The 27,734-nt window shown below is 45.8% G+C and overlaps 1 protein-coding gene across 5 annotated transcripts in view; it reads right to left on the bottom strand.

Moving 5' to 3' along the window:
* The window catches only part of LOC108396925 (histone H2B type 1-C/E/F/G/I-like), a 107,391-nt gene that overhangs the window by 59,719 nt on the left and 19,938 nt on the right, over positions 1–27,734 (bottom strand). The window contains exon 2 of one of the 5 annotated variants that reach the window (XM_073224469.1): positions 26,861–27,567. The exons of the other annotated variants lie outside the window; for them this stretch is intronic. The gene's annotated coding sequence lies outside the window, so the exon portion shown is untranslated. Of the gene's footprint in view, positions 1–26,860; positions 27,568–27,734 lie in introns of those variants that run through there. 5 annotated transcript variants of the gene reach the window in all.

Raw genomic sequence — 27,734 nt, 5'->3', positions numbered from 1 at the left:
TCCCCTGCCAACCTTGAATCTGGCCACTCTGCTTCCTCTACCCTACTCTCCTCATACGCCCTCGCATGATTGCCTGGAAGCCCTTCACAACTTCCTTCCGTGCCACCCCACGATCTCCAAAGGAGCCCTCTCACACTCTGACCTCATGTGGTTTACTGATGGGTTCTCCTTTAACCATGAGGGCACCCACTACGCAGGATACGCAGTAGTGTCCCTTGAAGATGTCATTGAGGCATGAGCGCTGCCCCCCGGTACAACCAATCAACAGGCCGAACTCATTGCAGCCACCAGAGCTTGCACTCTGGCCCGGGACACGTCTCTTACACTGTACACTGACTCCAAATATGTATTCCACATTCTCTTGTCTCACGCGGCAGTATGGAAAGAACGAGGCCTCCTCACCACAAAAGGAAATTCCATAGCTAATTCAGCCTTACTTACTAAACTTCTAGAGGCTTCACAACTCTCACATCGACTAGGCATAGTCCACTGCAAATCACATCAAAAGGATGACTCCCTCATTGCAAGAGGTAGCAACGAAGCCGACAGAGTAACCCGGTCAGTTGCCCTATCAGAAGACACACCAGACAACAATCCGTCTGCCCTTGTGGTTTTAGCCTTATCACAAGACACCCTCTGTTGCCAGGACAAAGAGTCTCTCTTCCGCATCTTACATGATCTGTTCCATTCCAGCCCCCAATCCTTGATCCATTTTTTACAAACCTTTTTTTCTTTCTCTCCTGAAGATAAAAACCTACTTGACCAAATCACTCACAAGTACACCATCTGCCAACGCACTAACCCTAATACTCCCCTCAAGGCCCGACCCTTCCCGGCTCATCAAGCCAAGGGGCAGTGTCCCCGCTGCAGATTGGCAAATAGACTTCACTAACATGCCCCCTGTATGACGTACCAGATACCTACTCGTGCTAGTAGATACATTTTCAGGATGGGTCGAAGCTTTCCCCACCACTAACAAACGAGCGTCCACGGTTGCCTCTATCCTCACCCAGATCTTTCCTAGTTTTGGGATGCCCACTTCCCTCCAATCAGATAATGGCCCTGAGTTCACTGCCTAAATTATCCAGAACCTCTCCAAGTCGCTCTCGCAACCCTGGCACTTACATTGTCCTTATCGACCACAGGCTTCGGGAAAAGTAGAAAGAACCAATAGGACTCTAAAGGACATCCTGACCAAACTATCTCTAGAACTACACCTTGACTGGGTTCGCTTACTTCCCTTAGCTCTACTCCGCATTCGGGCCCTCCCAAAGAAACCTTCCTTCTTGTCGCTCTTTGAGATCATGTACGGCCACCCGATTCTACTCCCGGGCCTCCCTTCCCACAAAGGACCAATTCCTTCCAATATGCCCCTTCCGCTACTCTCTCTCCTCTGCACTGAATTGTGGAAATATCAGGATTGGCTCCTTCTTGATCCATCCGCCTCCCCAAATCCTCCTGCCTTACAGCCCGGCCAACTAGTGTTTTATAAGCCGCCAGAGGATCGGCCCTCTCTCACCCCGAAATGGGAGGGTCCACACCCAGTTATTCTCTGCACCCCCTCGGCCGCCAAGCTCGTACTGCCTGATAACTCTGTCACCCCTTGGATTCATATCTCCAGGTTGAAACGAAATACCCAGGACCCACCTTCTCTGGATACCCAAGACCCATCAGTCACAATCCAGAGTCCTTCAGATACAGCCCAAGACGCTGTCTACTCTACCACGCCTCATCCCTCTGATCCCTTAAAACTCCACATCTCTCGCTCACCCCCTTTGCCATCCATACCCGAATCATGACTTTTTCCTCCTTTACTGCTCTCTTGCTTTTTTTCCTCATTCCTATTGTCTTTCCTGCCACCCCGGCCTCCTTTGTATGGTGATTCAAAGTCAGACAAACTTACACACAGCATAAAACAAAAGTTACTGCCCTCATTGCCACATCAGACTGCCCTCTGGAAGGCTGCTCTAAGCCTTTATACCTCCACTTTCCTCCCTCCACCGAAGTGTTCACTAGCAGCTACCTTTATTCTCCCTACCTCTGCTTCCTCTATGACCAGAGACAAGCCTTTTGCAGGCGATGGCAGGACACTTACAGGGGATGTCCCTACTGGTCTTGCACCATTTACTACATGGGTAACTCCCAGTACCCACAGTATTACTCCTCCAACCGCTTCATGTAATATCCCAATGGCTCATTCTCCTTATCAATCCCAGATCCCTGGGACTCTTGATGGGCCGCTGGAGTCACAGCCTCAGTTTACTATGGGGGGTCCTTGACCCCCCATGGTACCCTTCATATCTCTCGAGAGTATGTTCCCTCTCACTCCCAGATCTCTCAAGTTGCATCAGATATTGGACATTCCGAAAAAGTCATTATCCAAACTCTTGACGGCACCTCTTCATCTTCCTATTCCTCCTACTCTTGGTTACAGCTCATTCAAGACAACACCATCTTTCTCAACCACACCCTCAACACCGCCAATTGTTTCTTGTGCACATCACTACAGCACCCGCTGCTGGCTGCTGTGCCCCTCAATATTTCCAACTACTCCTTCCATGCAGAAGGACAACCCCTCCACCCCCTGGCAGACATACCCCTATGGGAACCAGAATACGCAGGTAATCTCACCATCCACCACTGTGTAGGCCCAACTCCACCCCCCTCCAGCACACTTCACTGCCTCTCTATCTACACCCCTACCTCTGGCTCTAAGACTTTTATGCAACCGGGAGACTTCTTTTGGTGTAATGGCAGTCTTTTCAACTCACTGCCTCCCAACTCTGATACACCCTGCATTCTCATCACCCTAATCCCACAGTTTAGACTTTACAGCATGGCAGAATTTCTTGAGCTCCAACCTCCCTTGCCCTCACGCACAAAAAGGGCTGCTTTCCTTCCCATCATTGTCGGTATCTCTTTGACCACCTCAGCCATTGGGGCAGGGTTTTCGGGAGAAGCCTTGGGTCACTCTCTGGGCAATTAAAGATCTCAACGCCAAACTTGAGGGATCCCTGACATCTACTGCCGATTCCCTAGCCTCTCTCCAAAGACAGGTCACTTCGCTAGCTAAGGTCACCCTTCAAAACCGGCGGGCCTTAGATCTGCTTACAGCCGAGAAGGGCAGCACCTGCATCTTCCTTCAAGAGGAGTGCTGCTATTACATCAACGAATCCGGCATTGTAGAAACTGACATTACCAAACTCACCGACCTTGTCTCCAGCCTCCACTCTGCTTCCAATTCCAACCCATTCTCGTCAATACTAACAAACCCCATCCTTACCTGGCTCTGGCCCATTGCAGGCCCCATAATAATCATTCTTCTCACCTGTCTCTTCTTACCCTGTATAATAAAGTTCATCAAATCCCAAGTCGGAAAAATCTCTAATCCAATTTTCAACCAGCTTTTACTCAGGAACTATCAGCTTCTGGCCACAGAAGATCCCTCACCCTCACTTAACCTCACCACATGCTGAGATGGACCCCTCTCTCCGCTGGAAACTGTTCCTAGAAACAATGGCCGCAGACACCTGGCTCCTGGCACCCATGTCCTCTTGGCACCATTGGAATCAACAAGTTCTCGACCTATGATTACAGGGAACCTTCACTGATTTCCAACCTGAGGAAGTCCACATCTACTCTTCCTTACTGTGGGGAGTCCTATCAACCGTTTCCTCCCAATCCTCAAGCCCTCACTCCCTTCTCCACCCCTGTTCAGCAGGAAGTAGTCAGAGAGAAGGCAATGTCCACAACCCCATAGAGGAGAAAGGGGATATTGAAGGGCCCCCACCAGTAAGATGGCGAACTTCTGGCTTCTCTTCGGGGTCCTCAGTTCCCGCTGGCGCCACCTGAAGCCCAATCACCTCTCGCCCCCCTCCCAATCCCAGCACCTAGCCAATAGCCACCAGCCCCGTAGAAGTAACACCACAATCTCCCCATGCCCCTTCCTATATAACCCAGCACCTTTCCCTAATAAAGCAGATTTATCATGTGAATTGCTGCTGTGTGTTGCTCCTTTCCTTTCACCCCTCCCCTTAACCTCTCAGGTTCAGATACACCCTTGGTTGCCCAGGTAACTACTCATTGATATGGAGATGAACTTCTCTCCACCCCTGAGGATATGCAAATACACTAAGGCCAGGCGAGATATTCTGGAAATGTTACAATTTTACCCACATCCCCACAGCTGTGGGGCTTCCAATTTGGGAGCCACTAGGGAGGAATTGATCTAGGGTAAAGTACCTCCTAGAAGGGTGGGAATTTCCCAGAACTGAGGAAGGGTGGAAACACCGGAAGCTGCAGAATTAGTCCTCTGTGATTTGGGAGACTATTTGGACACCCTAGCTGGCAATGTAGCCGCAGGCATTGTAGGGTCTCTTTTCATTGCGATGGTGGAAAATGTTACACAGGAGAAAAAGAGAATTATCGAGAGGGTTAGCGAGGAGACAGAGGGACTTAGGCAAAAGAGAAACACACTTCAGCATCATTTGGAGGAGCTGGGCAATAACCTGTGGGATGCCGTTAAAGAAATGGCACAGTAACTGAAAAGGCAGGTCATGCTTCTAGAAGATTCCTTAGCAGCCATGAGGGGGAAGGCAGCAGGAAAAGCCCCATTGCTGGAGGCCATGGGTGTGGAGGGGTTCATCGGTGGGAGGGAGAAGTGGAGGAGGTGGGGCTATGGGCCAATCTGCCACTGCCCAAGGTACCATGCTCTCCTGTTTTAAAGGCAGGCCTGTCTGTAATTAAGAAAATAAAAACAAAACAATCGCAGGCCTCTCAGTGGAGGAGCTGCCCCATTCCTAGATTTTGGAGTACTCCATGCTCTGTCCCTATACCCAGGATGAGCTGGTGGACAAAAGTGTCTGGTATAAGCAGACACCATCAGAATCTGCCTACATGGCTTTTAAGTCTCTGGCATATGGGGGTGGAAAACACTGTTATGTCAGGTACTGAGATGTATAGAATGGCTTCCTTGATGACTCACTGTTCCCTCCAGCAGTGGTTGCAAAATGCCTGTCATGCCTCAGGGATGGCTGACAGCTGCTGTCAGGTAGTTTGGCCTAATCAGGGTGATTTACTGTATTTTCACACTAGTTGGAAAATGTATGCAGAGCTCCAACAGGTACTGCAATGATGGTGTATGAAAAATATCATCTATAATATGGACCCCCAGGGCTCTGATGAAAGGTGTTCACTGTAGGAAGGAGAAACCTGGTGTTGCATACAGCTCCCACACCTCTCTTTGGGTCTCTAGTGACTACTCTTGCCCCCTGTAAGATAAATTTTAGCTGAAATAAGCAGGCGAAGAGAGGCAACAAAGGGCCAGGTAGTTTATTTGAATGCCACTCCCAGGTGATGTTCCGTGGTCTGGGTACTACAGGCAGGGTATGTCACACCTGGTCAGGGAGGTGGGGGCTTATAAGGGATTAGGAGGAGGAGGAGTCGGCAAGCTATCCTAGGGGATGTGGAGAGGTATGATTGGCTAAAGGTGACATAATAGACAACTAGAAACTTTTTTTCCTTACAAGAGGGAGGAGGCTGATATCCGGGTCTTAGTTGGCACATCAGAAGGATGGAATTCAGGAAGAGCTGTCCTCTTACCATATAAGGCACGGACTTTGGGGTCTGGTCTGTTCTCCCCCTATGGCATCTCTCTATTCTGTTTCCATGTCCTTGTTTTTCCTTCCTCCAGCCTAACACCCCCAACATAGGGTTACCCATAAGTGAGGCTACTCATACTTTAGCAGATCTGGGGAGGTTAAAACAATAAGGGCATGGAAGGAAGTACAGGATACGACTGAAAGGAGAAGTGCAAACAGCCCCGTGAAGGTCTCAAGGACCCAGATGTGCGTTGTAACTATGGAAAGAGGAAATCCCAGGGTAAAATACCTCTAAAACTGAAATTAGTCAAAGGGAGAAATAAAGTTTAAACCCATTTATTGCTTACAAACTGCATTCCTGGGCCATCTCTTTCCTGCTCCAGCAGAAGCAAGCAAGACCTTCTCCTAACCTCTCAGGTTCAGATAAGCCCTCGTTTGCCCAAGTAATTACTGATTGATATGGAGAACTACACGCTCCACCCCTTAGGAACATCTGTTGATATGCAGATACACTAAAGTCAATAGAGATATTCTGGAAATACTACAATTTTACCTAAGAGCCCACACCTCGAGAAATCTTGCCTTACAATTTACTCATTGCCCTTCTTCCGCAACGGTCCCTGGGCAAGAAAACTGGAGCACGGTGACCAGACTAATGACATACAATAGCAACAGTAATAAAATCATGATAATCCTGAAGGCAGAGGACTCAGCTAGGTTCGAAGTCTTATGCTGACTAAGTCTGTAGCTCACTGATTCCATAGGCAGGCAGAAGCCAAATAGGTAAAGTTTGGAGCAATAATCACATGGCGGCTGCAGCCAGGGCACACATCCAGGTCACAAGGACTATAGGGGAAAATAACCCAAGGGTGATAAGATACATGTTTTAATGACACCAGCATAGACAAATCATGTCTATAAGGTAGGATGCATGGAATAGAGTAGTCCTGTGATAAAACAGTGGCAGGAATGGGATCTCATCCTGGTCTAGTATACCAGACTTTCACCCCCCCCCCCGAGGGAGTTACAGATGGGTCTATATATAGGGCTAAGGGAGGTACATGCATGGACATAAAGATAAAACAAAACTTCCCTGTAAGGTGCTCTTACCTCCTGGGCGATTATGTACACTACTGTGATCTTTGGGAACTATTTTGCTGTTACTCCAGGAATACACACAAAGCCAACTTCCAGGCCTTTTCCCCAAGGTTCCAGAAAGGCCAGCCATCGTTGGTCCATGTGTCAAAATGTCCAGGGACACGCCCACTCAACAGTGTCTCCAGGGTTTAATGCAGTAGGGGCTGGCAGCAGGATGTTGTTCTACTGGCCTTATCGCGGCTTCAAAAACTCTTCTTTGTTTTGCACATACAGTTATATAGGAGAGGCAGAAAGGTGTGAGAGCATATTCACAGGGCTCAAAGCTCCTTTATGTGGCTTCTCAATTCAAACACCTAGCACTGTCCATAAGTCATATAAGCCCCACAGACTATTGGTATCCAACTTCAGGCCAGATTTCAACAAACTATTGTACCTCTCTATCATGCCTGCCCTGGTACAGTTATAGGGTACATGAAATTTCTACTTTATTCCTAATTGATATACCCAGCCTTGTAACCCATTTCCAGCAAAGTGGGTCCTCATCACTCTCAATCACCTGTGACAAGCCATAAGCTACAAAGAGACGCTCTAGGAACCATTTGGTGGTTTGAGGATCTGCAAGACATGGAGGAAAAGCAATCAATAATCTAGTAGCCATGTCCGCACAAGTCATGGCATACTTATTTCCTTCTGATATGGGGAGAGGCCCGATAGAGTCTATCTGCCACCTGACAAGTGATAGCGGCTCCTTTACTCTTCTCCCATGTTGCTGTGGGAATCGGTGTAAGTCCCTCTTAGGGCACACAAAGCACTCCTCTGGGCTTTGCTGACTTCTTCAAAGGTCAATGGCAAGCCCCACCTACAGGCTACAACCCTCATTGTCTTTTGCCCCGTGTGCAACAAACGCTAGTGTAACCAATGGGACACTTCAGAGGCAGGCTTTCCTTCTAACCAGTGCATATGGACCAATGTGTCTGCTACATCAACTCTTGCCCCCAAAGGGGCTGGTGACCAACCATCCATTTGGCATGATACCATGTTGGTAGCCACAGGGTCAAGCCCTGATAGATGGCACAGTTGTCAGTGCAGACAACTATGGGGGAAGGCTCCTGGGTGATCATGAGCCATACTGCCCACTACTCAGCCCATTGACTGCTCTTCCCCTCTCCATCCTCCATTGATATTATCTCTGTCTTAGGATGGAAAGCCACATCCTTCCACTTCCGGGGCTGCCCATGACTAGAGCTGTCTGTATACCAAGCATCTTTAGGTATAGGGGATTTTCCCTCCTGAGGAGTCTCAACTACCAATGGCTCAAAAGCAAGTTCTTCCTGCTTTCCACTGTTATAGGTCACTGGCCCCAGTAAGTGCTAGAGTTCTCCACTTAAGAGGCTAGTAGAGAATGCATTGTGCTGCTGCAAATACGCACCCAATCTGGCCAGTGTATGTGTCTGAGCTACATCACTCTGTGGCCTTTGGGTCCAGTCTCGCATGTACCCCACAATGGGATACATAGTTATTACTTTGGTCAGAGCTGTTCTGGCAATTGACTCTGTAGCCAGCAAGGCATGGTACACAGCAGCCAGTTGCTTCTCTGTCAAGGTGTACTGGACCTCTGCTCCTTTTCATAGTTGTGACCAGAATCCAATAGGTTGGCATGTCTGTTCAAGCCTCTGTCAAAGGCCTCATCTGTAACTATCTTCAGTTACATGAACATCTAGGTCACAGGGTCTTGATAAGTCTAATTCATTCAAGGCCTGCACAGCCTTGACTGCATGCTTGGCAGCAGTAAAAGCAGATGCACATGTCTCATCCCAGTCCCTCCTCATGCCCTTTTGTACCAACCAGTATAATGGCTTCAGAATTTGTGCCAAGTGGAAGATAATCACTCTCCAGTAGTCAAAAGACCCAAAAACTCTGTAGTACTGCCACAGTAGTAGGGGTGGGGAAAGCCTGGACCTTTTCTGTGACTTCTTCAGGAATAACTTTACTTTTTCCTGACTAGACAACCCCCATGACTACTATAGAAAAACCAGGTCCCTGAAACTTGCTGCTGTTCACAGCCCATCCTTTTTCCTGTGGATGTTGCAACAGTCTAGGAACTGCCCCTTCTAAATCTGAAAGAGAATCAGACATGAGCATATCATCAATGTAGTGATATGACAGCACTGTTTGTGGTTTCTTCCATGTGGCCTAGTTCTGGGCTACAAGCCCATGACAGATGGTGGGACTGCGGAGGCAGCCCTGTGGAAGGACAGTGAATGCCCACTGCCAGCCTTCCCATGTGAAGGTAAACTGTTCCAGACTTTCCTGTGGTATGTCAATAGAAAAGAAAGCATTAGCAATGTCTACAACATACTGATACATTCCAAGCTTATGGCTGAGGGTGTCTAGAATGTCTGCTATAGAAGGGATGACAGGATGCAAAGGGAAGTGTGACATTATTCGATTCCCTATAGTTCACAGTCATAAGTCAGGAGCCATCTGGCTCTTTCACTGGCCACACTGGGAAATTTAAAGGACTATGAGTGGGCTTTATGATGCCCACCCTCTCCAACTCCTGTAGAGATTCTCCAGTTTCCTTGTATCCCTAGGCAATTTATACTGCTTAATATCTGTCACCCACTGAGGTGGGGCAGAGCTACAGATGAGTGCTTAGCATGTCCCCTCAGAATTGCCTTTACCACACATACCTTCAATCTGAACTTACCTGCAGGGGTCTGTAACCACAGGCCCTGCAGGATATCTACCCCCAAAATATATTCAGGGTTGGGAGAAATGTACATGGTATACTCCTTTGGGGTCAACGCCATGTCTCCAATGAGATTCAGGCTTTCTTCTCTCTAATTGCTTTATCCTCATAGCCATCTATCACAGCAGGGGTCCTGGGAAAACACTCAAGGTTGCCATGAATCAAAGAACACTCAGATCCTGTGTCAGATCCACCAGCACAATATGTGTTGTACATTCACAGGGGTCCAATGAATTGCTAATTCTACATGTGGCCTCTGGTCCCTGTAAGATAAATTCTAGCCGAAATAAGCAGGTGAAGAGAGGCAACAAAGGGCTAGGTAGTTTATTTGAACGCAAATTCCCAGGTGATATTCCCCCATCTGACTATCACAGGCTGGGGAAGTCATACTCATCAGGGCAGGCAGCCAGTTTTTAAAGAAGGTAGGGGGAGGCAGAGCTTAGATTTACATCTGTGCAAGGATTGGCTAGCCTAAGGCACATTTTTCAGGTTGGGAGGGGCAGCAGCTGGGGATTTTGGCATGTCATCAGTGTCTTAAGTGCTCACCCCTCTCTCCAGTGCCTTCAACCTTAGTCTCCATGACATCCCGAAGGTGGGGCCCTTGACCCTCCCAGTCAAACTGTGATGCCAAATGGTCCTGTGGGGGTAAGGGCCCAGGTGAATCCTGAGTACTGTCCCCAAGGAAGTTTTGCATGGATACAAGCCAGGCATGAGGCCTTGACTCTGGTTTCCATGTCCTGGACCTCAGTGGCTGGAACTGCTGCTCTGGCTTTAATTGGTGCCACAGTTCTAACAAGATCCTATTGGGCTGCTCATCAAGTTTTTCACTACTCCAGCCTTTATCATAACCGATATCTGGGTCCTCAAGACCTTCACAGGGCCCTCTGCACCCTTCCTTTCTGTCTTAGCCCATAGTTCCTTCCATGCTTATTTTAACCTCCCTAGATCTGCTAAAGTATGAGTTGTCTCACTTATGGGTTGCCCTATGTGGGGGGCAAGAATAGTGACTAGGGACCCCAAGAGAGAAGGGGGAGCTGTATGCAGCCCCAGATTTCTCATTCCTACAGTGAAAAACTCCTCAGGGCCCTGGGGGTCGGTAGTATACATGATATTTTTCATGCCCAGCTCCTGTAACACCTACTGTGTTGTGCCCAAAGTCGCGAATCCCAGAAGACCACCAAGGAGCCAACACCGATGCAAAAGCAAAGAGCCTTTATTCGAGCTAGCTCGAGCTCAATCTCTCATCTACACCAACACAGTGGCTAAATGCCAGAGAAAAGAGAGCGAGTTTAAATACCACAAAGGTTTTATGGGGTTCTAGGGCAGTTGGTGGGGTGATGGTCGTGGCTCTGGCTGATTGGCTGGATCTAGGGGTAGTTGGTGGGGTGATAGGTTGTGGCTCTGGTCAATTGGCAGGGTCTAAAGGTGGTGGGTGAGCTCCTTGCTGACTGGAGAGGAGAGAGACCAAGCTCCGATTGGGTGAAATAGGATCCGGGTCCCAATTGGCTGAGGTAGGATCCGGGTCCCAATTGGCTGAAATAGAATCTGGGAGCTTGCCCTTTCAACTGGAGCTCTGCATATGTTTTGCAGCTATTGGGTAAGTATGGCAAATCACAGTGTTTATGCCATACTGGCCTGATGATTGTTGTCAGCCAATTCAGAAGTGTTTTATTCTCTGAGGTGTGATAGGCATTTTGTAACCGCTGCTGGAGGGAAGGGTGTGTCATCAGGGAAACCAGTCTACCCATTTAAGGACCAGGCATAACAATATTTTCCACCACCACATCACAGAGACACAAAAGCAATGTAGGCAGAGGGTCCATCAGCTTCTGCCAAAATCAGATGCTCAGGACCACCAGCTCATCCTGGGTATAGGGGTAGGACATGGGATGCTCCACAATTTGGGGAGGCAGAGGCTCCTCCCCATGATGAACCCAGGATTGTTACATTTTTATTTTCTTTATTGCAACTGTGAGGGCATTTAATACAGGAGAGGTAGGTGTGTGGGGCAGTGGCCTACCCTTAGGCCTACCCTCTCATACTCTCCCAACATCTCCTCTGCCATCTCTTGGGCTGAAGGCACTGCTTTTTCTTCCCCTTTCCCCATGGCCTCCTGCAACGTGGTTTCTCTGTCTGCCTCCTCCCTTGCTGCTAACATATCTTCCAGTAGTGCAACCCATCACTCCTTGCCTATAAGCAGTCTTCTATCTCTCAGAGGGATAATTCTGCTGCTTCCGGTGTCCCCACCTGTGGGTAAAATTGTAATATTTCCAGAATATCTCGCCTGGCTTTAGTATATCTGCATTTTAAGAATATAGTAATTTATTCTCCACTTGCCCCATGGTCCCAAGCACATAAGGCGGTGAGAATTATGACTGGACTTCCTGGGGCTTGCCTGGGCTTACCCCACCTTATCTCTAAACATCCCAACCCTCTCCCAAGGCAACAGGCGTAGCAGATCCGCCACAATAAAAAGGCACAATGCTCTGCACCACGCTGCTGCCCTCTCTCTGTCTCTGTCTCTCTAACCCCTGCTGTCCCAGTTCTCTCTCTCTCTCTCCCTTCCCCCCTCCCTCCTCCCTCTGGGGCAGCCACTCTCTCTTTCAGATAATAAAATCTCTTGTATGGGCCCCTGTCTCCGGAGTCGTCCTAGGTAAGGACGGTCGCGACGAGATACCCTTTCATGAATATCAATAGGCGTTCAGAGGTTAAAAGAAGTATGGCTTTAGTACCTTTGCATCTTTCCTCAGGGGTGGAGAGTTCATCTCCATATCAATGGGTAATTACCTGGGCGAGGAGGGCTTATATGTTCCTGAGAGGTGAGGGGGAGGGCCAGTTTTGTTTCTGCTGGAGCAGGAAAAGAGAGGTGGCTGGGGACTGCAGTTTGTGAACAATAAATGGATTTTAAACTTCATTTCTCCCTTGGACTGATTTCGGTTTTTAGAAGTATTTTACCCTGGGATTTCCTTTCACTGGATTTACACCACCCTTCCCCAATACTGAGGAGGGCCCCCCAACCCCTCAAAGAGGTGCCTTACCATAGACAAATTCCCCACTAGGGGCTCTGCAGTTGGAATCCCCACAGATAGGGGGCTCTGGGGTGAAGCTGTATCATCTACCACTGCAGACACTGCCATCCACAGTGGGGGTTCCAGGCACCTCCCCACTATCTCTAGGGGCAGTGCACCCAAGAGTCATACCCATGTAGACAGATTTCAGGTTCAGAGATCCTGCTGAGTCCTGCTGATGCCGGGGTTCTTGTTTGCGGGGCCAACGAATGAGCTTCACAAACAGTCAAGGTAGGAGAGCAAGGTACAGGCTTTTATTTAGAGATAAAGTGAAAGGACAGAGCTCCTGGCTCATGCCAGGAGGGGACAAGATAGTCCGTCGTTGGTGCGTTGTCTAGGGGGTTTTATAGGCAGCTGAGGATTTTTTGAGAACATGAAAAAAGTTTAGGGGTGTGGACTTGCATCACCTGCCCTGTCCTCAAGGTGGGCTGGGTCATAGTCTGATTGCCAGGGTTGACGGAGTCACTGATTATGCTGATATCCTTGCAGAACACTCAAACATTCCAGGCCAAGTAGCTCCTGGCCTTTTGACCTTTAACTGATCTCACTGAAGATGTCTATATTCTTAGGTATCTTTCCCTAGAGAATTTGTGTGACCTTGACTTTTATAATGCTCAACAGAGTTTCAATGGGGACTTCTTTGCCCATTGTTACACTGTTCTCACTGTAAATATTCTGCCCTGCTTTTCCCGGAGGCTCTCACCCTACCCTGACTACACCCACGGTCCCTGTCTCACTGCCACATGTAACTGGGGGAAAATCCCGGAGTAAAGTAGCTTTGAAACCATAATCAGTAAAAGTGAGAAATAAAGTGGGAGAAATGCATTTATTTCTTACAAGCAGTCTTCCCGCATCTGTCTTGACGCAGGTGCAGAATTTTGAGCTCCCCCCAACCTTGCCCAGTCCAGGTAAGCCCTCCAGTGGCCCATGTAATTATCTACTGATATGGAGATGACTACTTCTCCCCACTCCTTGGAAACACCTATTGGTATGGAGATGCACTAAGGCTAGTTGGGAGACTCTGGAAATATTGCAATTTTACCCAGAGCCTACCAACCAAATCCTGTCTTTCCTTCAATGCCAGTCCCAAATCTCATCTCCTTTGAAAACTTCTCTGAATACTCCAGCTTGCATTGTTTTCCCTTTTTGAAACTTCTCCATAGTTTTTCTTTCCTGTTTCAACCTCTCCTACACACATACACCCTGCCAATGTGCAAACTGGGATATCCCTGGCATACCTATGCTTTTACTTTCATCTCTGATAGACCTAAGAATCTCAGGAGTGTAATTTGTTTCTCAATAATCTTCTAGTATTTAATATTTTTGTTCTTTCCATATTTAACCAACAGCACCTATCTCCTTTGTTATGGTTGGCTTATGGGGACTACACTGGCACCTAGCTTTGAAATCATAAGACCAATCCCTAAAACATTTGCCAACTTATTTCAAAAGGCCAAGACTGGCTTCTCTGAAACTCAGTTTCCATTTCAGTAAATTCAGGGTAACAGGTATGGGTAAAATTGTAAAATTTTCAGAATATCTTCCCTGGCTTTGGTGCATTTGCATATCCTCAGGGGTGCAGAGAAGTTCACCTCCATGTCAGTAGTTAATTACCTGGGCAACTTAGGGCATGTTTGAACCTGAAAGGTTAAGGGGAGGGGCTTGCTTGCTCGCTTGCTTCCTCTGGAGCAGGGAAGAGAGAAAAATCTGGACTGCAAAATGAAAATTCAGTTTGTAAGCAATAAACGGGATTTAAACTTTATTTCTCTCTTTGACTGATTTCGTTTTTTAGATGTATTTTGCCCCAGGACTTCCTCTCTCTGGGCTTACATTCTGGCATAGTGGGCAAGATCTCTCTGAACCCAAAATCTGTCATAATGGGTGCGACCTTTGGGGGATCTGCTCCTGTGGATGGTGGGGAGGCATCAGTGGATACAGTGGCAGAGGGTGGTGCTTCACCTGTTATTATCCTCCCAACAGTGTGGGTTCCAATTTGGGAACTACTAGTGGGGAACTGGTCTAGGGTAAAGTAGCTCATAGAGGGGTAGGGCCTTTCCCAGAACTGGGGAAGGATGGAAACACCAGAAGCTGCAGAATTAGCCCTTTGAGAGTTGGAAGACTGCTTGAAGACCTTAGGGGGCCATGTAGCGGCTGGTATTGTAGTGTCTCTTTTCATTGAGATACTGGAAAATATTATACAGGGGAAAGACGATTATGGAGAGGGTTAGCGAGTAGAGAAGGGCTTAGGCAGGAGAGAGAAACACTTCAGCATTGCTTGGAGGAGCTGGGTAATAATGTGTGGTATGCTGTTAAAGGAAAAAGACAGGAACAGAAAAGGCAGGTCACGCTCCTAGAAGATTCCTTACAGCGACCAGGGGGAAGACAACAGGAAAAGCTGCATTGCAGGATGCCGTGGGGGAGGGGGAGGAAAGAGTAGTGCCTTCAGCCCCAGAAATGGTGGAGGGGCAGCTGTTGGTGGAGGAGCCTGAGGGAGGAGAGGAGGAGATGGGGCCATTGGTGAATCTGCTACCCAGGCCACCACTGAAGCTACCATCTTCTCCTGTTTTAAAAGCCCACCCAACTGTAATTAAGAAAATAAAAATGAAAAAACTATGGGCTCCTCAGGGGGAGGAGCAGCCCCCTCCCCAAGTTGTGGAGCACTCTATGCTCTGCCCCTATACCCAGAATGAGCTGGTGGACATGAGCATCCGGTATAGGCAGAGGCCATTGGAATCTCTGCCTACATGGCTTTTACATCTCTGGGATATGGGTGTGGAAAATATTATTGTGTTGGGTACTGAGAGGAATAGAATGGCTTCCCTGATGACTCACCCTTCCCTCCAGCAGCAGTTGCAAAATGCCGATCACTCCTCAAGGAATCAGACACTTCTGGAATGGCTGACAGCTGCCGTGAGGATAGTTTGGCCTAATCAGGGTGATTTACCATATTTTCCCGGTGGTTGGAAAATGTATGCAGAGCTCCAACAGGTACTGTGGGAATTGGGTATGAAAAACATCATCTATGATATGGATGCCCAGGGCCCTGATGAGGAGGTATTCGCTATCGGAATGAGAAATCTGGTGCTGCATACAGCTCCCACATCTCTCTTTGGGTCCCTAATGAATATTCTTGCCTCCGACCTATGGCAACCCAAAAGTGAGGCTACTCATACTTCAGAAGAACTGGGGGCAGTTGAAACAATAAGAGATGGAGGGAAGTACAGGCCACGACTGAAAGGAGCAGGGCAAAAGGCCCTGTGAAGGTCTCGATGTGGGTTGATTTGATAAAGGCCAGGGACGTGAAAAGAAAAACTCTATGGGCAGCCCAACAGAATATTGTTAGAACTATGGCATCAATTAAAGCCAGTGCAGCAGTTCCAGCTGGCCCAGGACACAGAAACCAGAGTCAAGCCCTCAAGCACAGCCTGGGCCCCTGCAAAACTTCATGGCAGACAGTATTCAGGATTGGCCTAAGCCCTCGCCCCACAGGAGGATGATTGGACATCACTGTTTGATGGAGGTGGGGTTCAAAGCCCCCACTTTGGGGACACGGTGGAGACCAGAGGCCACGTGTAGTAGTGGCAATTCATTGGTCCCCCATGCATGTACAGTGTCTTGGTGCTGGTGGACACAGAAGGTGAGTGTTCTCTGATTCATGGCAACCCAGAGCATTTTCCTGGGATCCCTGCTGTGATAGATGACTATGGAGGTAAGGCAATTTGAGTGAAGAAAGCCCAAATCTTATGGGGATAGGGCATTTACCCCCAAAGGGGTATAGTGTGTACATTTCTCCCATTCCAGAATATATTTTTGGGCTAGATATCCTGCAGGGCCTGTGGTTACAGACCACTGCAGGTGAGTTCAGTCTGAGGGTACCTGTGGTAAAGTCAGTTCTGAGGGGACATGCTAAGCAGCCACCTGTAGCTCTGCCTGTACCTCAGCGAGTGACAAATACTAAGCAGTATCAATTGCCTGGGGGGCACAAGGAAATTGGAGAAACTCTATAGGAATTGTAGAGGGTAGGCATCCTAAAGCCTATGTGTAGTGCTTTTAATTTCTCAGTGTGGCCAGTGAGAAAGCCAGACAGCTCCTGGGATATGACTGTAGACTACAGGTAATTGAATAAAGTCACACTCCCTTTGCATGCTACTGTCCCCTCTATAGCAGACATTCTGGATACCCTCAGCCACGAACTGGGAATGTATCATTATGTAGTAGGCCTTGCTAATGCTTTCTTCTCTAATGACATAGCACAGAAAACCAGGAACAGTTTGCCTTCACATGGGAAGGCAGGCAGTGGACATTCGCTGTCCTTCCACAGGGATATCTCCACAGTCCCACCATCTGTCATGGACTTTTAGCCCAGGACTCGTCCACATGGAGGAAACCGCAAGCTGGTCGTATCACTACATTGATGACATTATGCTCACATCTGATTCTCTTTCAGATTTAGAAGGTGCAGTTCCTAGACTGTTGCAACATCTACAGGAAAAAGGATGAGCTGTGAACAGCACTAAGGTTCAGGGACCTGGTTTGTCTTTGAAATTCTTGGGGGTTGTCTGGTCAGGTAAAACTAAAGTTGTTCCTGAAGCAGTTATATTCCAAGTCCAGGCTTTCCCCACCACTACCTCTATGGCAGTATTACAGAGTTTTTGAATCTTTTGGGCTACTGGAGAGTGTTTCTCACACTTGGCACAAATTCTGAAGCCATTATGCCAGTTGGTATGAAAGGCCATCAGGGGGGACTGGGATGAGACATCATGTGCAGCTGCTTTTACTGCTGCCAAATGGGCAATCAAGGCTGTACAGGCCTTGAATGTAATGGACTCATCAAGGCCCTGTGAGCTGAGTGTTCATATAACTGAAGATGATTATAGATGGGGTCTTTGGCAGTGGCTTGAAAGGACACCCCAACCTATTGGATTCTGGTCCCAACTATGGAAAGGAGCAGAGGTCCAGTATACCTTGATAGAGAAGCAACTGGCTACTGTGTACCACACCTTGCTGGCTATGGAGCTCCAACCAAGGTAATAACCACCTATCCCATTGCAAGGTGGGTGCGAGACTGGACCCAAAGGCCACAGAGTGGCATGGCATAGACACTTACACTGGCCAAATGGGGTGCATATTTACAGCAATGCAGTGCCCTCTCTCCTAGCCCCTTAAATGGAGAACTCCAGCACTTATTGGGGCCAGTGACCTATACCAGTGGAAAGCAAGAAGAACTTGCTTTTGAGCCATTGGTAGCCAAGAGTCCTTATCAAGAGGGAAAAGCCCCTGTACCTGCAGATGCTTGGTACACAGATGGCTCCAGTCCTTGGCAGCCCCCAAAGTGGAGGGCTGTGACTTTCCATCCTAAGACAGAGACTGTATGGTGGAGGATGGAGAGGGGAAGCACAGTCAATGGGCTGAGTTGCTGGCAGTATGGCTTATGATCACCTAGGAGTGTTCCCTGATAGTTGTCTGCATTGACAGCTGTGCCATCTATCGGGGCTTGACCCTGTGGCTACTGACATGGTATGGTGCATGCCCACTGGATTGTTGGTCACTGGCCCCTTTGGGGACAAGAGTTGTGGCAAGACCTATGGGCCTTTGGTCAGACTAAGACTGTTACTGTATATCATGTGACTGGCCATTTGCCTTTGGCATCCCCAGGAATGATGAAACAGATACATTGGCCCAGGTGGTCTGGGTAGTTGGAAAGCCTGCCTGTGTGATGTGGCCCAATGGCTACACCAGCATTTGTTGCACTCAGGGCAAAAGAAAATGTGGACTGCAGCCTGTAGGTGGGGCTTGCCACTGACCTTTGAAGAAGTCCTCAGAGCACAGAAGGAGTGCCTTATGTGCTCTAAAAGGGACTTAACATCAAGTCCCATAGAAACATGGGACATTACTAAGGGGGCCAATACTCCTTGTCAGGTGGCAAATAGACTATACTGGGCCTCTACCCATATCAGAAGTATATCAGTGTGGCATGACTTATGTGGACACAGCTACTAGACTATTGGTTGCTTTCCTGCATGTCATGCAGATCAGCAAACTACCAAGAGGGGCCTGGAGTATCTCTTTGCAGCCAATGGCCAGGCTCAGGTGATTGAGAGCGACCAAGGCACCCACTTTACTGGACATGCATTACAGGAATGGATGCAGCAATTAGGAATAAAGTGGAATGTCTGGAGCCGGTCTGAACTGCCAGCCTGATGACACAGTCCGGGCAGGCGGATGGAAGGGACTGCACAGCGGCCTTCCCAGAGGAACAACCCTGATATACCTCCTGCTCAAAATGCCACTCCTAATAAATTTGCTTATTTCAGTTTCAATTCAAGCTGCCCTTTCAGGAAAGAGGCCCTATCCAATTCTCCCTGAAAATTTTGGGTATTGGCCCTAAAGGAAATTGGAAAAAAACACCACTGTCCTTGTGATTACCCCCGATGGTCAGAAAGTGAGACCCCATGAGCATTGGACCCAAGTTTATGGGAAAAAGATATGGAAAATTTACCTGTGTCATGGTTCCTTCCCCCACCCCTACATGGCCTCCAAATAACATACTCAATGATTAATGGCAACAGGTGGGTTCAGAGAACAAATGATATTCTGTGGCTAGACTGCCAAAGAACAACCTGGCAAACTATAAAACAAATGAGAGCAGGGTATTACCTAACTCCAGATCAGGAAAATCTCCATTGTAAGTCTTACTGAAAATAGGTCTGAGTCACAGTCCATAAAACTTGTCCTTGCTTGCCAAAATGTCATTGTGTTCTTTTAGAGAGAGCCTCTTTTTTTCCTACCGGAGATGAAGAATGGGAGTATAACTAAGAAAGAATGAGGGCCCTACATAAAAATGATAAAATAGTGAACTTTACAGAGTCATCTGTAAAGAAACCAAGAATCTGGCACCTACCTAATCTTTGTAAGATTTTCTAGCCATAATAACTAAAAACAAAGCTTACTTAGGAACAATTTAACTGCTAAGACCTGCCAAATCATTTAATCTCATTCTCCAAACTCATGTAACCATGCTATGTGTCAATTAAATGATTAATATCTGTACTTTATGTAATCAAAAAATTTATAATCAAGCTGTTACTTTGAATTAAAGGCCAGGCTCAGCTTTTGCTAGTGTCTATGTCCTCATTCATTTCAGTCAGTCACTGACATCGTCCATTCTTCAGGAACGCCTGGACTCGCTGGAGCTGGACTCCAGCAGTGGAAATTTCATGTACCCTATAATCCTACCAGGGCAGGCATAATATAGAGGTATGACAGTTTGTTGAAATCTGGCCTGAATGGGATTAAAGATGGCAGTGTGAGAGGTGAGACAGAGGCTTCCTCCTAAAACCGCATACAATTTGAAAATAGATTTGATGCAACTAATCCTGAGACAGCAACAGGAAAGAGGACTGCACCAGAGTGCACACACCTGGAGTAAATAGCAGACATCACAGAACATGGTAATGTACCAAAGCTGTGGCCCAGTGGGACCCAAGCACTTTCCCCATCCCAGCTCACTGGTGAGAGCAAGAGAAATGGAGCAGGAAGGGAGTGGAGGTCTGGGACTGCTGAACACCTAAGTCTGGAGATCTGCTGTGGGAGCACAAACCTACATGTCATGGTGCTTTCATGATACTCACAGGGTTGGAAAGCTAAGACAGGCAGAATTCCTGGAGAAACTGAGAATCCAGCCACTTCTGGAAAGCAGGGATCCATATCCAGCTGCTTTGGGACAAAAGCGTATACCTGTGTGTTCAGCCCACTGATTCAGGCAGAGGAGACAGGCATAGCAACCAGGAAGCAGGAAACAGCTCTTTCCTTCCCCCATGCACCAATACTACTCCCCTGCAACCCCCTGACATTGCTTCAGGGGCTGAGCAGCTCCAGAGAGCAGACCGTCTGGAAACTAGAGGGCCCCATATACAAATATGAAACCCCAAAAGAACCTGGTCCAGAGTAAAATTAATATAACTCCAGAGAAAGAGTTAAATGACATGGACCTTATGACTTTTCCTGAAAAGAAGTTCAAAATAAAAATTATCAACATGCTCATGGAACACAGGAATGAATTCCAGTCATAGATCCAATCATTGAAGAACACAATGGAGGGTATTAAAAGGAGGTTGGATTCAGTGGAGGAGACGATAAATGAAATCGAAACTAGAGAAGAGGAATACAAAGAAGCTGAGGCACGGAGAGAAAAAAGGATCTCTAAGAATGAAAGAATATTGAGAGGAACAATATTCACATTATAGGGGTACCAGAAGAAGAAGAGGAAAGGGGATAGAAAGTGTTTTTGAGGAGGTAATTGCTAAAAACTTCTCCAATCTGGGGAAGGAAATAGTCTCTCAGGCCATGGAGATCCACAGATCTCCCAACACAAGGGACCTAAGGAAGACAACACCAAGACATATAGTAATAAAATTGGTAAAGATCAAGGATAAGGACAGACTATTAAAAGCAGCCAGAGAGAGAAATAAGATCACATACAAAAGAAAGCCCATCAGGTTAACATCAGACTTCTCAGCAGAAACCTTACAGGCCAGGAGGGAGTGGCATGATATATTTAATGCAATGAAGCAGAAGGACCTGGAACCAAGATTACCTTATCCGGCAAGATTATCATTTAAATTTGAAGGAGGGATTAAACAATTTCCAGATAAGCAAAAGCTGAGAGAATTTACCTCCCACAAACCACCTCTACAGTCTATTTTGGAGGGACTGCTATAGATGGAAGTGTTCCTAAGGTTTAATAGCTGGCACCAGAGGTAATAAAACCACAGCAAAGAAAGTAGAACAGCTAATTACTAAGCAAATGCAAAATTATATTAACTGTCCCCAAAGTTAATCAAGGGATAGACAAAGAATACAGAATATGATACCTAATATATAAAGAATGGAGGAGGAAGAAAAAGGAGGAGAAAAACAAAAGAACCTTTAGACTGTGTTTGTAACAGCATATTAAGTGAGTTAAGTTAGACTCTTAGATAGTAAGGAAGTTACACTTGAACCTTTGCTAACCACGAATCTAAAGCCTGCAATGGCAATAAGTACATACCTATCGATAATCACCATAAATGTAAACAGACTGAATGCGCCAATCAAAAGACATAGAGTTACTGAATGGATAAGAAAACAAGACCTTTCTATATGCTGCCTTCAAGGGACTGACTTTAAACTCAAAGACATACACAGACTAAAAGTGAAGGGATGGAAAAAGATATTTCATGCAACTAGCAGAGAGAAAAAGCAGGAGTTGCAGTACTTGTATTGGACATAATAGACTTCAAAACAAAGAAAGTCACAAGAGACAAAGAAGGATATTACATAATGATAAAGGGGTCAATCCAACAAGAAGACATAACCATTATACATATCTATGCTCCCAACACAGGAGCACCCACATATTTGAAACAAATAGTAACAGAATTAAAAGGGGAAATAGAATGCAATGCATTCATTCTAGGAGACTTCAACACTCCACTCACTCTGAAGGACAGATCAACCAGACAGAAGGTAAGTAAGGAGACAGAGTCACTGAACAACACACTAGAACAGATGGACCTAACAGACATCTACAGAACTCTACACCCAAAAGCAACAGAATAGACATTCTTCTCAAGTGCACATGGAACATTTTCAAGAATACATCATATACGAAGCTACAAAAAGAGACTCAGTAAAGTCAAAAAGTTTGAAATTGTACCAACCAGTTTCTCAGATCACAAAGGTATGAAACAAGAAATAAATCATGCAAAGAAAATGAGAAACCCCACAAACACATGGAGGCTTCACAACATGCTCCTAAACAACCAATACATCAATGAAGAAATAAAACAGAGACCAAGCAATATATGGAGAAAAATGACAACAATAATTCAACAACGCAAAATCTGTGGGACACAGCCAAGACATTGCTAAGAGTAAAGTATATTGCAATACAGGCCTACCTCAAGAACAAAGAACAATCCCATATAGGCAGTCTGAACTCACAATAAGGAAACTAGAAAAAGAACAACAAATGAGGCCCAAAGTCAGTAGAAGGAGGGATATAATAAAGATTAGAACATAAATAAATAAAATTGAGAAAAATAAGACAATAGAAAGAATCAATGAAAGCAAGAGCTGGTTCTTCAAGAAAATAAACAAAATACATAAACCCCTAGCCAGACTTATCAAGAAAAAAAGAGAGTTTCTGCTCATATAAACAGAATCAGAAATGAGAAAGGAAAAATCACTATGGACACCACAAAAGTACAAAGAATTATTAGAGAATACTATGGAAAAGTATATACTAACAAACTGGATAACCTAGAAGAAATGGACAACTTTCTAGAAAAATACAACCTTCCAAGGCTGATCAAGGAAAAAACAGAAAATATGAACAGACAAATTACCAGCAGTGGAATTGAACTGGTAATGAAAAACCTACCTAAGAACAATGTCCCTTGACCAGATGGCTTCACCACTGAATTTTACCAAACATTCAGTGAATACCTAATACCCATTCTCCTTAAAGTTTTCCAAAAAATAGAAGAGGAGGCAATACTTCCAAACTCATTCTATGAGGCCAGCATCACTCTAATATCAAAACCAGGCAAAGACACCACAAAAAAAGAAAATTACACACCAATAACCCTGATGAACAAAGATGCAAAAATACTCAACAAAATATTAGCAAACCAAATTCAAAAATACATCAAAAATATCATCCATCATGATCCATCAACATCATCCACCACATCAACAAAAAAGAAGAACAAAAACCACAGGATCATCTCCATAGATACTGAAAAAGCATTTGACAAAATTCAACATCCATTCATGATAAAAACTCTCAGCAAAATGGGAATAGAGGGCAAGTACCTCAGCATAATAAAAGCCATATAGCATAAACCCACAGCCAACATTATACTTAACAGTGAGAAGCTGAAAGCTTTCCTTTAAGATTGGAAACAAGACAAGGATGTCCACTTTCCCCACTTCTATTCAACATACTACTGGAGGTCCTAGCCTCGAAAATCAGACAACACAAAGTAATAAGTGGCATCCGGACTGGCAAGGAAGAAGTTAAATTCTCCCTGTTTACAGATGACATGTATTGTACTTTAAAAACCCTAAAGAATCCAGTTCAAAACTACTCGATCTAATATCTGAATTCAGCAAAGTTGCAGGATACAAAATTAATACACAGAAATCTGTGGCATTCATATATACTAACAATGAACTAGCAAGGAGAGAAATCAGGAAAACAATTCCATTCACAAGTGCATCAAAAAGAATAAAATACCTAAAAATAAACCTAACCAAGGGAGTGAAGGACCTATACTGTGAAAACTACAAGACACTCATGAGAGAAATTAAAGAAGATACCAATAAATGGAAACACGGTCCATGCTCATGGATAGGAAGAATTAATATTGTCAAAATAACCATACTGCCTGAAGCAATCTGTAGATTCAATACAATTCCTATCAAAATACCAACAGCATTCTTCAATGAACTAGAGAAAATCATCCTAAAATTCATATGGAACCACAAAAGACCTCAAATAGCCAAAGCACTCCTGAGAAGGAAGAACAAAGCAGGATTTTTACTCTCCCCAAGTTCAAGTTCTACTACAAAGCCACAGTAAACAAGACAATTTGGTGCTGGCACAAGAACAGACCCATAGGCCAATGGAACAGGGCACTAGAGTGCCCTGATATAAACCCAACCATATATAGTCAATTAATATAATAAAGGAGCCATGGACATACAATGGGGAAATGACAGCCTCTTCAACAGCTGGTGTTTGCAAACTGGACAGGTACATGCAAGAGAATGAAAATGGATTATTGTTTAACCCCATACACAAAAAGTAAACTTGAAATGGATTAAAGACTTGAATGTAAGTCATGAAAGCATAAAACTCTCAGAAGAAAACATAGGCAAACATCTCCTGAATGAGCAGCCTCTTCCTGAATGCATCTACTCGAGAATGGGAAACAAAAGCAAAAATGAACTCATGGGACTACATCAAACTAAAAAGTTTCTGTATGGCAAAGGACACCATCAACAGAACAAAAGGCATCCTACAGTATGGGAGAATATATTTGTAAATGACATATCTGACAAGGGGTTAACATCCAAAATATATAAAGAACCTACATGCCTTAACACCCAAAAAGCAAATATCCTAATCAACAAATGGGCAGAGTATATGAAGAGACAGTTCTCCAAAGAAGAAATTCAGATGGCCAACAGACACATGAAAAGATGCTGCACATCACTAATCATCAGAGAAATGCAAATTAAAACCACAATGAGATATCACCTCACACCAGTAAGGATGGCCATCATCAAAAAGACTAAGAACAACAAATGCTGGTGAGGATGCGGAGAAAGGGGAACCCTCCTACACTGCTGGTGGGAATGTAGTCTAGTTTAACCATTGTGGAAAGGAATATGGAGGTTCATCAAAAAACTCAAAATAGAAATACCGTTTGACCCTGGAATTCCACTCCTTGGTATTTACCCAAAGAATACAATTTCTCAGATTCAAAAAGACATATGCACCCCTATGTTTATTGCAGCACTTTTTACTATAGCCAAGATATGGAAGCAACCTAAGTGTCCATCTGTAGATGAGTGGATAAAAAAGAAGTACATATACACAAGGGAATACTATTTAGCCAAAAGAAAGAAACAAATCCTACCATTTGCAACAACATGGATGGAGCTGGAGGACATTATGCTCAGTGAAATAAGCCAGGTGGAGAAAGACAAATGCCAAATGATTTCCCTCATTTGTGGAGTAAAACGATGAAACAAAACTGAAGGAACAAAATGGCAGCAGACTCGGAGACTCCAAGAATGAACTAGTGGTTTCCAAAGTGGAGGAGTGTGGGAGGGCAGGTGGGGAGGGAGGGAGAAGGGAATTGAGGACTATTATGTTTAGTACACGTGGTGTGGGGGATTACAGGGAGGACAGCATAGCACAGAGAAGGCATATCATGGATCTATTGCATCTTACTACACTGATGGACAGTGACTGCATTGGGGTATGGGTGGGGACTTGATAATATGGGTAAATGTAGTAACCACATTGTTTTTTCATGTGAAACCTTCATAGGAGTGTATATCAGTCATACCTTAATAAAAAAAAATCTGTCCTGACCTCAGACAACAATTTTTTATGAGGCTGATCAGTTCGCCTATGGACAGTGCTGTGGCATTTGAATAAGAAGCCACATAAAGGAGCTTTGAGCCCTGTGGATATGCTCACACACTTGCTGCCTCTCCTATACAATTGTACATCCAAACCAGAGTTATTGAAGCCAGGAAATTGCCAGAAGATCAGCATCCTGTGGCCAGCCCCTACTGCCTTAAGCCCTGGAGACACTGTTGAATGGACCTGGCCCTGGACATTTCTACACTTGGGCCAATGATGGCTAGTCCTTCTGGTACCTTGCGTGGAAGACCTGGAAGCTGGCCTCCTGTGTATTCCTAAAATAACAGCTGAATTACCCCCAAGGGTCATGGTAGTGTACCCAAAACGTCCAGGAGGTAAGAGCATCTTGCAGGGACGTTTTGTTTTGTCTTATTCACAAGACCACTCTCTTGCATGTATCCTACCTGATGGACAAGTTTTGCCGATGGTGGTGTCATTAAAATATGTATCTTATCACCCTTAAGGTTATTTTCCCCTACATTGTTTGTGGCCTGAATGTGTCCCCTGGCTGCAGCTGCCACATGATTGCTCTGAACCCTCAGCTACTGCCTGCCTATGGAATGGAAGAGCTAAGGACTTAATCTGCATAAGACCTCGGACCTAGCTGAATCCCTCAGCTTGAGGATTGTCATGATTTTATTGCTGTTACTATTTTTTTGTCATTAGTAGACTAGTCATAATGCTCCAGTTTCTTGCCCAGGGACCATTGTGGAAGAAGGGGAATGAGTAGATTGTAAAGCGAGATTTTTGGAGGTGTGCCCTGTGGGTAAAGTTGTAACATTTGCAAAATACTTCACCTGGCTTTGGTTCATTTGCATATCCTCAGGGACGGAGAGAAGTTCATCTCCATGTTAATGGGTAATTACCTGGGCAACTGAGGGTGTGTCTGAGTCTGAGGGGTGAAGGGAGGGGCTTGCTTTCTGCCTCCAGAGCAGGGGAGAGAGAAGGCACTGGACTGCAGTTTGTAAGCAATAAACGGATTTTAAGCTTTATTTCTACCTTTGACTGTTTTTGGTTTTTAGAGGTATTTTGTCCCAGGATTTCCTCTCCCCAGACTTACACAGGAATTCAGAGTCACATGAATATTGTGAATGTAAGGTAAAAATAAGGCCAAAATAAGCAGGCTAAGAGAGGCAACAAAGGGCCAGGTAGTTTATTTGAGTGCAGTTCCCAGCGAGGTTTCCCAGTCTACAGAAATGGAGGCTGGGGAAGTTGCACCCAGCAGGGCAGGCAGCAAGTTTTTAAAGAAGGGAGGGGGAGGGAGAGCAAAGGTATACAGTGGTGCGAGGATTGGCTCGCCTAAGGTACGTGGGGGTCTCTCATTGGCTTTTAGCCAGGTACTGGACAGTTATCACTATTCTTCTAGCCTGGGGAGGGCTCTAGTTAGGAATGTTATCTGATCAGTTTCTGGAATGTCAGACTGGAACCTGTTGGTCTCTTCGCCTTGTTTGGTGAGGCCTGAGCTTGTCCAGCAGGCTCACCCCTTCCCCTGGTGCCTCCAGCCTTACATTCTAGCCTTTTGGTCATAATGGGTGGCCAACTTGATCTGGTTACTTCCAGCAGACAAGGGGTGTCATGGGGGGGGGGGCATTCCTAGCATGTAGTTACATTGCTCTGACTGCAAATATCCTGCGTTGCTTTCTCTAGAGGTTCTCACTTTATTCTGTCTAAGCTTATGGTCCTTGTCTCATTTTCTCTCTATAGGTAGAGACTCTAGCTGTTGCTAGGGAAAAGAGGTGATGACTGCTCTGGCTGCTTCATGCCGAGAGGGAGCGCAGTAAAGGGTGCAGCTAGGTTTCCATCACTGGTCAGTTGAGAGGGCCTCGGAAGGTTGGTGCTTATATTCTGGAAGGACAAACTTGATGAGATTAAGAATGCATGGCTGAATATGAGGACTAGAAATACGAAGAGTCTAATTGAGAATCATAGCCAGGTGTCATGGGGAAACTAGAATTCTGGATGGAGTTTACATCTCAATGACTAGTATTAGGATTTAGTATAGATAAGACTGA

This window comes from Manis javanica, chromosome 16, assembly GCF_040802235.1.
Source record: "Manis javanica isolate MJ-LG chromosome 16, MJ_LKY, whole genome shotgun sequence".
NCBI lineage: Eukaryota > Metazoa > Chordata > Mammalia > Pholidota > Manidae > Manis > Manis javanica.
This window is presented reverse-complemented; position numbering and strand designations above follow the sequence as displayed.